Source organism: Talpa occidentalis, unplaced genomic scaffold (assembly GCF_014898055.3).
Source record: "Talpa occidentalis isolate TD23 unplaced genomic scaffold, MPIMG_talOcc4v2.1 talOcc4.7, whole genome shotgun sequence".
NCBI classification, from domain to species: domain Eukaryota; kingdom Metazoa; phylum Chordata; class Mammalia; order Eulipotyphla; family Talpidae; genus Talpa; species Talpa occidentalis.
In genome coordinates this window covers 86730611-86746708 of record NW_023605083.1, presented here as the reverse complement: position 1 = coordinate 86746708, position 16098 = coordinate 86730611, and the positions used below count along the sequence as shown (strand labels likewise).

The 16098-nt window shown below is 45.6% G+C and overlaps 1 protein-coding gene across 2 annotated transcripts in view; it reads right to left on the bottom strand.

Moving 5' to 3' along the window:
- The window catches only part of SGSM2 (small G protein signaling modulator 2), a 40842-nt gene that overhangs the window by 18058 nt on the left and 6686 nt on the right, over positions 1 to 16098 (bottom strand). The gene's annotated exons all lie outside the window — the stretch shown is intronic.

Sequence of the window (16098 nt, the reverse complement as noted above, 5' to 3'; positions counted from 1 at the left end):
ATCATCTGTGAAATGAGGAATATTGATTAGGATTGGTGTGAAATGTTACTAGAGATAAAGTACTTTAGGTCCTCACTTAACATAGGGGTACGTTCTTGGGAACTGCAACTTTAAGCAAAATGATGTATAATAAAAATCAGTCCTTAAATAATGTTTTGTTCAACATAGGTGGGGATTGTTTTTTTTCTCATCAAAACTATAATGAAACGACCTTGAACAAAATGATGTCATTCAAGGACCAGCTGAATACCAAGGGGACAGCATCTGGCATGCAGGACGACCTCCATCCATGTGGGTTCCTTTTTTGTGGAGATCCTGTTTCACAGCTAATGGTAAGGGATGGGATTTCTATTCTGGCGGGAGGAAGGGAGGACACATTAGGGGAGGATCACAGACTGCCACACAGGAGGGTGGAGATGCTTCTAAAAGAACTCTTAGAAGCAGGGGAATGGAAGCCCCATCAAGTTTATTTTGACTGGCGTTGTGAGAATATGAAAACTGGACTTAAGAATAAATCATGGAAAGCAGTTCTTACCTGGTTTTGCCTTCATTTTAATAACTGTCCTATCAAAGAGTTTTGTTTGAGGCCCTCCCTGGTAGCGCAAAGGGTGAGGTTTCAGTACTATGAAGCTATCCGCAGCCACTGCAGCAGGATTTCGATACCCAGCCTGGTTGCTGACCCACACGGCGCAAGCAGACTTCTCCTGTCTTGCCTGCTGCTCTCCTCAGCAGTGTATTTCAGTAGATCTGCCTGTTCTGCTCCCCACTTTGTCTCTGGCAAATCCTCTCACCCCTGACCTGCACCTCTAGCCTAGATCTCAGGTGTTGTATGTATAAATAAAAATAAATAAATAAATCTTGGGCCTCCCTGGTGGTGCAAGGGGTTAAGACACAACCTATGGAAGCTAACCACAGCCACTGAAGCACGAGTTCAATCCCTGGCCAGGGAGCAACCCACATGGCGCAGCAGACCTGTACTGACTCGCCCACTGCTCCCCTCAGCAGTGTATTTCAGTCAGTCTGCCTGTTCTGCTCCCCACTCTGTCTCTGGTGAATCCTCTTACCCCCTGCAACTCTGGCCTGTACCCCCATTCTTGTATGCATAAACAAATAAATCTTTAAAAAAAATAAATCTTGGGCCTCCCCGGTGGCGCAGCGGTTGAGCGCTGGGTTGCGAAGCTGCCCGCGGCCTCTGCGGCGCCAGTTCGATCCCCGGCTGCTCCCCAGCCACCGGAGGAGGGTCCCACATGGCGTGCAGACCTCTCCTGCCGCCCGCTGCTCCCCTCAGCAGTGTACTTCGGTCCTTCTGCCTGCTCTGCTCCCCGCTCTGGCTCTGGTGAATTCTCTCACCCTCCCGCGCTTCTGACTGTACCCAGTGCTTGTATAAACAAAAACAAACAAATAAAGAAAGAAAGAAAGAAAACATGCCTCTATATAAAAAAAAAAATTAAAAAAAAAATAAATCTTTTAAAAAAAAGGTTTGTTTGACCCTCAAAATATTAAACATAGGTCCTCCCTGGTGGTGCAAGGAGTTAAGTCTCAGCACTATGGAGCTAATGGCAGCCACTGCAGCACAAGTTCCATCCCCCACCAGGGAGCTAACCTACATGGTGCGGCAGACCTCTCCTGTTTCGTCCGCTGCCCACCTCAGCAGTGTGTTTTGGTGGATCTGCCTGTTCTGCTCCCCACTGTGTCACTCACCCCCACCCTGTACCTCTGGACTATACCCCAGATCTTGTATGTATAAATAAATATTTTTTAAAAACATTAAATATAGATTGAGCAATCCCATTCCTAAGTATCTACCTAAAGAATGCAAAGACACTAATTTGAAGGACAGATGCACCCCTATTTTTATTGTGATACTATAATAGCCAAGATATGGAAACAATCTAAGTGCCCAAGGGAAGAGGAGTAGATTAGAAAAATAGGGTGTGTGTGCATACACACACACACACACAATGGAATACTACTCAGCTATAAAAAAAGATGAATCCTTGCCATTTGCAACAACATGGATGGAACTGGAGGGGATTATGCTAAATGAAATCAGTAAGGAGAAGGACCAAAACTGGATGGTTTCACATGTATGTGGAATATGGGGAAAAAAAACAAAGGTCAAATAAAACCATACCAAAAATAAACCACAGAAAACTGACTGGAATGAGGGAAAGCAAAGTGGGGAAGGGGAAATAATGGCTACGTGGAGGAATATAAGTGCCTTTGTGGTGAGTGTGAGGACACGCATCTAAGGAGATGTGATCCTGTACCTCTGAATTACACACAATGCTATAAACCATAGCAGGAATTTAGAAAACCTAAATAAGGGACCAGGAAAAAGACTAATTATAATAAAGAAAAAAATCAAAATCAACAAGCAACTATAAACCAGAGACACAGTACGGTGGGGGTTGGGGGGGGAGAGGGGCGGGGAAAGGAAGGACTAGAGTCAAAATAAGGGGGGGGTGCAATTGTATGGGGAATATAACCAAAATGAAAATGCATACATTGTGTAAAAATGAAAAAAGATGTAAGAATTATATAAAACAAAATATATTAAACATAAAAATAAAATAAAATAAATAAAATCTTAGAAAAAAAACAAACAAGTGGAATACCTGTAAATGGAATTCCAGTTCCTCAACGTGATTTCAACCCTGTGCAACTAGAGGACAACTTAGTTGCTGGTTCCTGTGCAGGTGAATTATGGCTTCAGGAATAACAAAACACTTTGAATTGCTAAATGACTTATAAAAAAAAAGTTAGAGAGTCCCTGGAGGCCTCTAGCCCAGTGAGAACACCAAGGGAAGAGGAAACAAGTCACAATCTTCCCTATGCCTGGAAGCTTCCTATCAGACACTCCTCCTTGGGCCTTGGCAGACTTTACTTAAAAAGCACAGGGCAGGACCTCCCTGGTGGCGCAGCAGTTGAGCGCTGGGTTGCGAAGCTGCCCGCAGCCTCTGCGGCACTGGTTCGAATCCCGGCTGCTCCCCGGCCACCGGAGGAGGGTCCCACATGGCGCGCAGACCTCTCCTGCCGCCCGCTGCTCCCCTCAGCAGTGTACTTCGGTCCTTCTGCCTGCTCTGCTCCCCGCTCTGGCTCTGGTGGATTCTCTCACCCTCCCGCGCTTCTGACTGTACCCAGTGCTTGTATAAATAAATAAATAAATCTTTAAAAAAAAAAAAAAAAAAAAGCACAGGGCATGTTCACACATCTCTGTGCACATGTGTATGCAGACAGGTGTCTCTACAAGTGTATGTGTGGATGGGGGGCATGTGGGAGAATCTTAAGAAAGAAAGCATTCAGATTCCTTTCCATGGCAGTCCCCTTGGATCCTGGAGGGCTCGTGTGGCCCTGGAGTGTCCAAGTGAGTGACCCTTTTGTCCTAGTCTCTAGAGCCTGGGGCTGCTACAGGCACAAATCCACACCTTGTGGTGTGGACAAGCCCAGCACCTTGTGCTGCAGGCACAAGTCCACACCTGTAGGAAGGTGGTGCGCATTTTCTGGGGTTGCACTCCCATCCAGAATGAAACAGAAGTAGCACTGAACAGGCCAGAATGGCAGCAGGTGGCACCAGTCCTGCAGGGAATCATATGCCTCGGTGATATGACTAATTGCTGGGATAATGAGTCATTAGCCTTCCCGCCTTCCCCAGGCGATGCAATCACAGCCAGGCTGGGAGCCTGGGAATGGCAGCAGTGGCACTCCCATCCCACTTGGCCTCAGCCTGTCCTCCCAGGCAGCCTCTGAGCACAGGCCTCGGGGTTCTTGAGGGTGAGCGGAGGCATTCCTCAGCAATTACTACAAGCAGGGAATATTGAAAGAAGCCCAAACATCACGCCCAGTCCCCCTGCTCACCCCACACCCTTAAATTTCCTTCAGTGAAATCCAGGCAATGTGCCAGACAATGTCTGGGCAAAAAGAAATCCCTCTCACCTCTCCACTTTCCAAGCAAAGTAAACAACCTTCCATGCCAGGTATTCTTAGCTCAGTTCCATCTCTAGTCAGTGATCAGACAGACATTTGTCATTCCCCATACCCACAGGGTGGTCGCCCACAGAGAATTAGCACATGCAATGAAAGATGTTATTGTGTGCAGCATGTAGACAAAACAATGAGGAGGAGAAATACACAACAATACTAATTAAGAATTACTCCTGGGGCCTCCCTTCTGGTGCAAGGGGTTAAGTCTCAGTACTATGAAGCTATCCCCAGCTACTGCAGCATGAGTTCGATCCCCGGCCCACCAGGGAGCTACCCACACAGCACAGCAGACCTCTCCTGTCTCGCCCACTGTTCCCCTCAGCAGTGTATTTCGGTCAGTCTGCCTGCTCTGTTCCCTGCTCTGTCTCTGGTGAATCCTCTCACCCCCCTCACCTCTGGCCTACACCCAGCTCTTGTATGCATAAATAAACAAATCTTAAAAAACGAAAACAAAAACAATTGTTGGGGTGCTCCAGAATACTTAGGTGAATGTTTGTTGTTTTTTTTTTAACTAGATGAAAGTTCCATCATTTTTAGCTTTTAAAAGGGGTATCTGATCCCATAAGGCTTAAGAACCCTTGCTATAGTGTTCGGTTGAACAGAAACAGAGACAGTCCCACTGACAGAAACTCAGGAGCTATAAATAAAAGACTCTCCCTGCCCCGTAACCCTGCCCTCCAATATAGAGTGAACCACACTCAGAACGGCAGTTGCAGAGCCAACAGCAGCAACATCCAAGTCTGCCATACTTGCCTCCCAGCGGGGGCAATCACAGACTGTCAACACTGTTCCCTGGGGCACATGTCTGCCTAGAGCTAGTGCCTCTCCTCCTCTGTTGACTGAAGGCCCAGAGCACCAAGCCAGGGAACTCTAGGACCTCACTCCTTTTCCTGCCTCATCTCCAGAGTGGAGGGTGTGGCAGGAGACCCATTATGGCTAAAGCACTCAGCTGAGCCTGTCCCCTTTCTAACAAAGCTGTCTGGGCCCTTTTGTCCCCCCACCCATTTTGAGGTTTTCAGGATTCCCTTGCCCCATGGGAACTGGCACCACCAACATCAACTCTGAATGCACCAGAATAGAGTGAGAGAACTCTGATATCATTTGGCTTATTTCACATGGGGAAAATGCACACTAATAAAAATCAACACTGTTTTTGAAGATTGGCTGCAGTTACCACCACTGGTTAGGGTTTGAGTAAAAGAATCAAAACAGAGAGATACATGACTCAACATGTTTGCCCCTCTTTCCCCATCCTGTCCTTCTGGTAGCCTTTGGAATTATGATGCCAGATGAGCCCAGGATACCCCTCTTCTCTGTCATTCCAGTGCATCCGATCCCACTAACAGTCCCAGAGAATGGCAGCTCTGAGTGGGCAGGAATGGAACTATTTCAACTCCAGCACTTTTCTGTGACTATCTTTCCTCCCCAAAAGATCTGGCACCATCTCCATTTCCCCAGGAAAAGACTGGGAACTACACCTCAGAGGCCCTCCAGCCTCTGACATGCCCCCGAAGTCTACTAAGTTATGTGGATTAACAAACGCTAAATGGATTGGAGACCACAAGTGCTAATGGAATCTGATAATGGAATCCCACAACAATCTAACCACTCCAAGGAGTTCAATTTAGAATGGAGAAGACATTGGTAAGATAGAGATGGGACTTGGGAAGTTACTGAACTATCTTATACACTGCCAGAGTGACTGGCTGCTCAACTCAGCACTTCCCTTACTTGGGTTCTCTATGGCAACTACAACTGAACTGCCCTGTTGCAGAGAATCTAGTCTATAGATACAACTGTAAAGTTACTTAGTTATAAAAGCAAAAGATTGAAACCATCCACATGTTCATCAATAGGGGGGAGATTAAGTAAATATAGCACATTCATACGGGAGAATAATATATGAATATGAAAAAGAATGAGGATACTGTCTAGGAAGTAGTAATTGACTCCAAAAGCAAGATGTGAGGCAGTATGATTTCATGATACCCTTGATTACAAAAAAGGGTAAACAGGGCCTCCCTAGTGGCACAGGGGTTAGTCTCAGCACCATCAAGCTATCGCCAGTCACTGCGGCATGAGTTTGATCCCTGGCCAGGGAGGTGACCCACATGACGCAGCAGACCTCTCCTGTCTTGCCCACTGCTCCCCTCAGCAGTGTATTTTAGTAGATCTGCCTGTTCTGCTCCCCACTCTGTCTCTGGTGAATCCTTTTACCTCTGGTACCTCTGGCCTACACCCCAGTTCTTGTATGCATAAGTAAATAAAAAACAAGTATTTTTACAGGGGTAAATAAAGAATATAATTTTTTAAATGAATATGGGAGGATGCACAAGAAACAAAAGTAGTATTGGTTACCCATGTGAGAACTGGTGAGTGGAGGAGAAAAGGGTGAACAGGGGTAGGGAGGGAGTGAGACTTTTCACTGTATACCTTTTCTATCCATTTGATTTTTTTTTTTTTTATAGAGGCATGTTTTTTATTTATTTATTTGTTTGTTTCTTTGTTTATACATGCACTGGGTACAGTCAGAAGCGCGGGAGGGTGAGAGAATTCACCAGAGCCAGAGCAGGGAGCAGAGCAGGCAGAAGAACCAAAGTACACTGCTGAGGGGAGCAGCGGGCGGCAGGAGAGGTCTGCGCACCATGTGGGACCCTCCTCTGGTGGCCGGGGAGCAGCCGGGGATCGAACCGGCGCCGCAGAGGTCGCCGGCAGCTTCGCAACCCAGCGCTCAACCGCTGCGCCACCGGAGAGGCCCTATCCATTTGATTTTTGAACCAGGTAAATATATTACCAATTCAGCAAACTGGTCCAACCACTATGGAGAGCTGTGTGGAGATTTCTGGACCTACTAAACATAGAGCTTCCATATGATCCAGCAATTCCACTCCTAGGTATTTACCCAAAGGACACAGAAACATCAATTCCAAAGAGCACCTGCACCCCTATGTTTATAGCAGCACTGTTTACAATAGCTAAGCTTTGGAAACAGCCCAAATGCCCAAAAATAGATGACTGGATCAAGAAGATGTGGTACATATATACCATGGAATATTACTCAGCATTCAAAAAAGATAAACACATGCAATTTGCAGCAACATGGATGGCGCTAGAAGGGATCATGCTCAGCGAAATAAGCCAAAAAGAAAAAGAAAAATACCGGATGGTCTCACTCATAGCAGGAATCTAGAAAACTTAAATAAGGGATCAGGAAAATGAATAACTATAAGAAAGTGAAAATCAAAATCAACAAAAAACTATGAACCAGAGACACTTTTTGGGGGGGTGGGGCCGGGAGGGGAGGGATTGGGGTCAGAATGGGGCATGTGCAGTTGTATGGGGGAATATATAAAAATAAAATGTATTATTTAATAAAAAAATATATATATATTACCAATTCAAATATATATATATATATTACTCTGCTCCCCTCAGCAGTGTACTTCAGTATATCTGCCTGTTCTGTTCCCCGCTCTGTCTCCGGTGAGTCCTCTCACCCCCCCGCATCTCTGGCCTGTACCCCAGCTCTTGTATGCATAAATAAATAAATCTTAAAAAAAAAAAAAACAAGATATATGCTCAGTGAAATAAGCCAGAAGGAAAGAGAAAAATATCAGATGGTTTCACTTATAGCAGGAATATAGGGGAACCAAATAAGACATCAGTGTAAAAAAAAAAACAGTACAAAACACAACAAAACAAAAATGGACAATTATAAACCCGAGACATACTGCAGGGGAGGAGGAGGGAGAGGGATCAGAGGGAGGGAGGGAGGAGCACAGGGAGGTGATGGTGCACGGGTGCACTGGTGAAGGAAACTCTATGGGGACTATACCTGAGGGGGTGGGGGGAAGCAAATATTGTTTAAAAAAAAAAGAAAATTAAAAAAAAAAAAACAAGATAGGGGCCCTCTCTGGTGGCGCAAGGGGTTAAAGCACAGCACTGTGAAGATATTGCAGCCTCTGCAACACCAATCTCGGCCAGAAATCTACATGGTGCAGCAGACCTCTCCTGTCTCACCCACTGCTCCCCTCAGCAGTGTATTTCGGTCAGTCTGCCTGTTCTGTTCCCTGCTCTGTCTCTGGTGAATCCTCTCACCCTTACCCCTGCACCTCTGGCCTGTACCCCAGTTCTTGTATGCATAAATTAATAAATCTTTAAAAAAAAACAAGATAGGACCTCCCTGGTGGCACAAGGGGTTAAGCACAGCACTGTGAAGCTATCCACAGTCTCTGCAGCACTTTTTTTTTTTTAATATTTTATTTTATTTATTTATACAAGCACTGGGTATAGTCAGAAGTCCAGGAGGGTGAGAGAATTCACCAGAGGCAGAGCGGAGAGCAGAGCAGGCAGACTGACGAAGTACACTGCTGAGGGGAGCAGCGGGTGTCAGGAAAGGTCTGCGCACCATATGGGACCCTCACCTGGTGGCTGGGGATTAAACCAGCATTGCAGCATTGCAGCATTAAACCAGTGCTCAACCGCTATGCCACCGGGGAGGCCCTCTGCAGCACTTTCAAATTCAACCCCCAACAGGCCAGGGAGCTACCCACATTGTGCAGCAGACTTCTCCTGTCTCACCTGCTGCTCCCCTCAGCAGTGTATTTCAGTCAGTCTGCCTGTTCTGTTTTTCATCTGTCTATGGTGACTCTTCTCATCCCACCCTCCTCCACCACACACCTCTGGCCTGTACCTCAGGCCATAAATAAACCTTGTATGCATAAATAAACTTTTAAAAAATAATTAAAAAAATAAAAATAAAAATAAAGGGCCTCCCTGGTGGCACAGCGGGTTGAGCGCAGCGCAATGAAGCTGTCCACAGGCTCTGCAGCACCGGTTCGATTCCCAGACGGCCAGGGAGATTCCCACATGGCCAGGCAGACCTCTCCTATCTCACCCGCTGCTCCCCTCAGCAGTGTATTTCAGGCCTTCTGCTCTGTTTCTGGTGAATTCTCTCATTCTCCCCTGCCTCTGGCCTGTAGCCCAGTGCTTAAATAAATAAATAAATCTTTAAAAAAATTAAAAACAAGATAGTTGCTCCCCCTTGTATAAAATTTATCAAGAAAATTATCTGCTAGCTATTGCAATCTCTTCCTCCTATGCATTCCTCCTCCACCTCCTCCTCTTTTTAAACTCACTTTATTATGGAAAATTCCAAACATATAAAAAAATCAAGAGAATAATAAACAAAGCTCCACATACTCATCACTCAACTTAAACAATGATCAAGTCACGACTAATCTTGTTACAGCTATACAACCTCCAGCCACTTTTCTGTTTATCCCTAGGTTATTCTGCAGGAAATTTTATTTATTTATTTTTAAAGATTTATTTATTTATTTATACAAGCACTGGGTACAGTCAGAAGCGTGGGAGGGTGAGAGAATTCACCAGAGCCAGAGTGGAGAGCAGAACAGGCGGACTGACGAAGTACACTGCTGAGGGGAGCAGTGGGTGGCAGGAGAGGTCTGTTCACCTTGTGGGACCCTTGCCCGGCGGCCGGGGATCGAACCGGTGCTGCAGAGGCTGCGGGCAGCTTCGCAACCCAGCACTCAACTGCTGCGCCACCGGGGAGGCCCGAAGGAAATTTTAGACATGCATTTTTTACCTATAAATATTTCAGTGTGTATCTCGAAAAGATAACTTATTTTTCCTTTCTAAAAATTTTTACTTTTTTGTACTTTTTATTTTACAGATGACTTTTTGAAAAATATTTATTTGATGCATTTATGCATATAAGAGTTGGGGTATAGGCCAGAGGTGCGAGGGTGAGAGGATTCACCTGAGACAGAGTGGGGAGCAGAACAGGCAGGCGGATTGACTGAAAGCATAGCTGGTGAGACAGGAGAGGTCTGCTGCGCCACGTGTGTAGCTCCCTGGCTGGGGACTGAACTCCTGCTGCAGTGGCTGCCAATAGCTTCATAGTGCTGAGCCTTAACCCCTTGTGCCACCAGGGAGGCCCCTTTACAGATGACTTTTAAAAGAACATGTACATAACACCATTACCGTACCTACAGAAATAAATTTATTTATTTATTTATTTATTTATTTATTTTTAAATAAATTTTATTTTTATATTCCCCATACAATTGCAACCCCCTTATTTTGACCCCAACCCCTCCCCCCGATACCTCCCACCCCCCCATAGAGTGTCTCTGGTTCATAGTTTTTTGTTGATTTTGATTTTCACTTTCTTATAGTTATTCATTTTTCTGGTCCCTTATTTAAGTTTTCTAGATTCCTGCTATGAGTGAGACCATCTGGTATTTTTCTTTTTCTTTCTGGCTTATTTCGCTGAGCATGATATGTACATCAAAGACATCTTTATGGACACATCACCCACAGCAGTGATAGTGAAGGCAAAGATCAGCAGCTGGGACTACATCAAATTAAAGAGCTTCTGCACAGCAAAAGAGACAATAACAAAAACAAAGAGAAACCCCACCAACTGGGAGAACATTTTTGCACCCAACTCTAGTGATAAAGGACTGATCACAAAAATCTACAAAGAGCTGATGAGACTCAACAAAAACAAAGAAAATAATCCAGTCAAAAAATGGGCAGAAGAGCTAAAAAGAAACTTCTCTGAAGAGGAAATGCAAATGGCCAACAGGCATATGAAAAAATGTTCAACATCACTTGTCATCAGGGAAATGCAAATCAAAACTACCATGAGATACCATCTCACACCAGTGAGAATGGCACATATTAAAAAAACTAGCAACAACAAATGTTGGCGAGGATGTGGAGAAAAAGGAACTCTTCTGCACTGCTGGTGGGAGTGCAAACTGGTCCAACCACTATGGAGAGCTGTGTGGAGATTTCTTGACCTACTAAACATAGAGCTTCCATATGATCCAGCAATTCCACTCCTAGGGATTTTCCCAAAGGACACAGAAACATCAATTCCAAAGAGCACCTGCACACCTATGTTTATAGCAGCACTATTTACAATAGCTAAGCTTTGGAAACAGCCCAAATGCCCAAAAATAGATGACTGGATCAAGAAGATGTGGTACATATACACCATGGAATATTACTCAGCATTCAAAAAAGATAAACACATGCAATTTGCAGCAACATGGATGGCACTGGAAGGGATCATGCTCAGCAAAAATCAATTTTTAATATTATTGGATTCTCTGAATGAGTTTGTAGAGTTCAAATTTGCCCATCAGAGGCTCCAAACTCCTGGAAAGATGGTTTCTAAATGGAATCCTGGGGAATTTTCTAAGAGGCTTTATGAGAAAGGTTGTAAGATCAATTTCGAGAGCAAAGCAGAATGTCATAGGTGGTGATGATGAAGAGCAACATTTATTGAGCACCTCCTGCCTACCTGATTCATGCTGTGTGTTTCCCTTCCCCCACCCCACCACTCTCTTAATCCTCACATCAACCTTAGTGTAGGTTCAGAGTTACTGAATAACTGGCCAAGGTCACATGCCTAGTGACACTGTCAGGATGTGAAATCAGGTTTGTCGGACACCAAAGTCTCAACTACAGTCCACCATCACATGCCCTTAGTCACGCCCCAACCCAGGGCAAGGGGTGCCACTCCCCCCTCTGTAGGGAAAGGGGTGCCAGTCCCCACAGGGCAGGCCTTCCACTAGATTCTTTCCAGATGAAGCAGAAGTCAGACATCCTGAGCATCAGCTGTTCATTCAGAGCAGGTGGGAAGAGAAGGAATTCCTTTCACGGAAGAGACAGACTAAAAACTGCCTGGAGTCTGAATCTCAGAATGTGCTAAAATATCTCTGGAGGCACAATCCCAGGTGGGCTACAATCCTTCCATAGCACCTGCTTCTCTCCCAGCACCTCTTCTCTCATTAGCATCTCCTTGCCATTCCCCAGAGAAGCTTGCAGCAACCGACCTTCCAGGCTAATGAAAGCTGCTTAGCAACAAGGAGTGGATTCATAAAGCCTTGATGTTGTTCCCAGCGCCAGACTCCACCCCCACTCCCTCCCATTACAGCTCATCCTCAGCCAGAAGCAACCCTCAGGTTAACCAATCTGCAAAAGAGGGGAGGGAGGGCAGGGAACCTGGAGATTGAGGGGCAGGGCTGGCCTGGTCAGTTTTCTGCTCTGCTCCTGATGCCTGGGTTGGGGGGAAGAGACAATTATGAGTCTGAGAACCTGCTCTGCCAGAGGAGGAACCTCTGTAGGCCTTGTAAATCAGCTCTCCCCACCAAAGGTTAAAATCCAACCTCAATTACCAATCAGAATAAACAGAAATACTATGCAGACGGGCACTCCCAGACCTGAAGGGAGGCAGGCTCAGAGAAAAGATGGCTTCTCCAGGGATCTTGAGTACTGTGCCTCTTTATACACATAAATAACTACTACAAATGCAGAGTTCAAAGGGGAAACTTGGGACAATTTGCTATTTAACCCTGACCTTGAGTTTCCCACCCAGCAAGCATTAAAAGCACCTTACATTCTAGGGAAGGGATAGCAGGAAATATAGCAGCATACGCCGGTGGGTTCAAGAAGCCACTGGGAAAACAGAAAACACTAATTTGATTCAACAGTAAGTCTTTTTTTTTTTTTTAAAGATTTATTTACTTTCATACAAGAATGGGGGTACAGGCCAGATGCGCAGGAGGGTGAGAAGATTCACCGGAGACAGAGCGGGGAACAGAACAGGCAGACTGAAGAAATACACTGCTGAGGGGAGCAATGGGCGAGACAGGAGAGGTCTGCTGCGCCATGTGGGATTCTCGCCGGCTGGCCAGGATCAAATCCACGCTGCAGAGGCTGCAGACAGCTTCGCAGTGCGGTGCTCAACTGCCTGCACCACCAGGGAGGCCCTCAACAGTAGTCTTTGTTAAAAGTTTCAAAGACCATATTGTGGAGTAAACTTGACATGGATTTTTAAAAAAAGATTTATTTATTTATGAGTAGAAGAACTGGGGTACAGGCCAGAGGTGTGGGGGGTTGGAGGATTCACCAGACACAGAGTAGGGAGCAGACCAGGCAGATCCACTGAAATACACTGCTGAGGTGAGCAGCGGCCGAGACAGTTGTTGTCTGCTGCACTATATGGGTTAGCTCCCTGGCTGGGGATCAAACTTACGTTACAGTGGCTGGCAATAGCTTGATAGTGCCGTGTCTTTAACCCCTGCGCCACCAGGGAGACCCTGGACATGGATTTCTAAGATAAAAAGAAGATACCAAAGATACCTCTCCACAGTGGTAGATTTGGGCCTATTCTCCAAGCCCTACCCTCTGTCAGTAAGAGGGGAAGTCACGGGGATCCTCTGACCTAGGGGTTCAGATGGGGTTGGCTCTGGCAGGAGAGTAGCACACTCTCCCTGCCAGCAGCAGCTTGCCAGCAAAGCTCCTTCATAAGGTTCTACCTGCAAGGGCCTGATCAGCAACTGGACAGAAAGGTTTAGGAATAACTTCAGCAAACACACAAGCAGAAGTCTGGCACAACTTTCTTTTCTCTCCCATGGTCATGGATTCTTCAGTTCCATTTCTAAGGCTCTCCAGGAAGGTTCTATTTTTGGTTCCATTGCCTCTATTCAAAGTAAGCTCAGAGTGGCTTATCTTGTCCAGGCCCTGCCCTCCTCAGCCACCCCAGCCCTTCTCTGCTTAGCACAGAGAAGCCACGCCAGAGAGGAGGGACCCAGGATCCCACGTTCCCCAGAATTCTAGGGAATATGCTCACTCCATGGTTAATCCAGTCTCTATAGGCTTCACTCTGCTCCTATCTCTCAGTACTTGCCCTGAATTCCCATTTTTCTTCCAGAATAAAGCTGAATTCTGGACATGACTAGGATAACAGCAAGGCCCAGTATGAGACCAGATCTGCTTGAGACTAAAAATGCATTTCTGAGCATTTTTCCAGGGGATGAAGGAGACTCACATATCAGACTCTCCAAAAAGCCAGAGGGGTGGAATGGAGTTTTCCATCAATTCCCTTGCATCATGCCTCCCCTCCCCAGTCCACCAGAATTCCTGATTATGATTCTACTCTGTGATGACGTAAAAGGATCACAGGCAGAAAAACAAAGGTTGATAATCGTTGCTTTGAACCAACCTTATTTTGAGCCCAAATTGGGATTTAACTCACTACTCAACACCAATTTTGACAAGTATGAGGATTCCTTTTTCTGTGGGTGTCAGATGCCCCAGTGTGACCTTGCTGTGTACTATTGGCAGCTCCTCCTGCTATCGGTCCCCTCAGTGACTGTGCACAGAGGCCAAGGCAGAGGCAGCAAATGGGTAAAGGCTTGCAGATGACTTTTTTTAGGCCCACACAATATTTTTTTAAATGGGAATTATTATCAGCATTTAAAAATTGGGAACTTAAATTTTAAAAAAACCCAGACTTCTGCCTTCTCTTGGAATAAGGCAAAGGCCATTACAAGCTTTCCTGCAAGACCTGAGTAACAGCTGCCCTTTTCAAATAGGGCAGAGCTACTCAGTTCACCCCAGCCCCACCACACTGCTCTCTCATACCCAGGCAGTTTCTGTGAGGACCTTTCATCCGACTGTGTGACCTTTAAGTGTGCACTTCTGACCAGTCACTTCCTAAGAACCAGTATTCTAGGGCTCCTCATGCTGCTGGGAGGACTTTAGAATCCTGGAGACTTGGATTTATTTCACTGATCCTTATTCTACTTCAGCAGCTGAAATGGGCTGAAAGCACAAGGATCATTCCTGTTAAGTAGGATATCCCTGCCTGCTGGAAAGAGCCCTGGGTTTCCAGGCAGAAGACAAAGGCAAAAGTCCCACTGCTTCCTTGGGGCCCCTGGGTCTATCAGGGGAGCGCTGTCAGTTTCTTTTCACCCTAATTGGGACACCCACACACTTCTCCTTGTCTCTCTCCCCCTACTCCCTGACAGCCACCTATGCACAAGCTGTCTGCAGTATTTTATTATTGCTGTGTGTGCTCTGGATGAAGTCTAGCACCAAGCCATACATAATTTGGCCACCAGCAGCACCCTTCTCGTGACAATGATGGCCAATGGCTGACATGAGAGAACACAGCAGAGGTGGAAAGGAATAGCATTCTAATAAACCTCAAAACCACTTACTGCAAGGCTAGCATACTTTTTCCCTTGCCTTGGTTTTGCCTGACAAAAGGTGAGATGGGACTGCTCCTTGCAAACCTGGGAATCATTACATCATCTCAAAGAACTGGGGAAATGTACCCAAAAGGGAGATGATGAGAACTTAAATACCGCAAACCTAGCTTCAGTCTCAACATCCAAAGGGGAAGGAAAGACATTTTCTGCGCTTTTACAATGCTAGCAATATTCACATGGATCATCTCAATCCCCCCCCAAATTCCTTGAGGTGGGAATCTTTACCCTGTTTTTAGAGGAACAAACCAAGGGTGACAGAAGAAACCTGACTAAGACCACTTAAGATGTAAACAAAAAGTCATATACAGTATTGTAAAACAACATCACCACAATGAAAAAAAAAATGGAAAAAGAAGAAACAAGCAGAGCACCAGGATTCATATGAATCATCCATCTGTCACTCAGGCATTGCTCAAAGGCCTCCTTTTTCAGCCCACCCTCCCTCATCTGGGTTACCTTTCTTTCTAATTACGATCGTCATAAAATAAATCTGTGTGTGCATTTGATTCCTGTCTGTCTCCCCACAAAATGGAAGCCCCTAGAGTGTTGGCCCTCAGTGTTTATTGCCAATGGATGGAAGGACACTTCTGTCTCACTAAGCCATCAAAAAGTGCCCCTTCCCATATCTGCTCCTTGTGTTTCTTCCCCTTAGAAATGCACAGCCCTTCTATGAACCCCAAACACCAATCTCAGAGGCCAACAGAGATGGGAGATGACTGCTTGTCCCTTCAGAAAAGGCACTGAAAAGAAGGTCAAATTCCTGGACATCTAAGAAAACTGTTGTGTGTGGAGACAGGATTGCTTCTACAAAGGTAAAAGTCTTCACGCTGAGGCGGAAGTGAAGGCTTATTATGAATTTTCTCCCGTCTAAGGCGGCTTTGGCTATCCTTTCTCTCCTGTACTTATGTCGTTTTGCCTTCAATCCAGTAATTGGAGAGTTAGGATGCTGGTGCAACACAGGTAGGTTAATTAGAAAACAGATGTGACAAAGAAGACTTCCAATAAGTGTAAATCCTTCCCC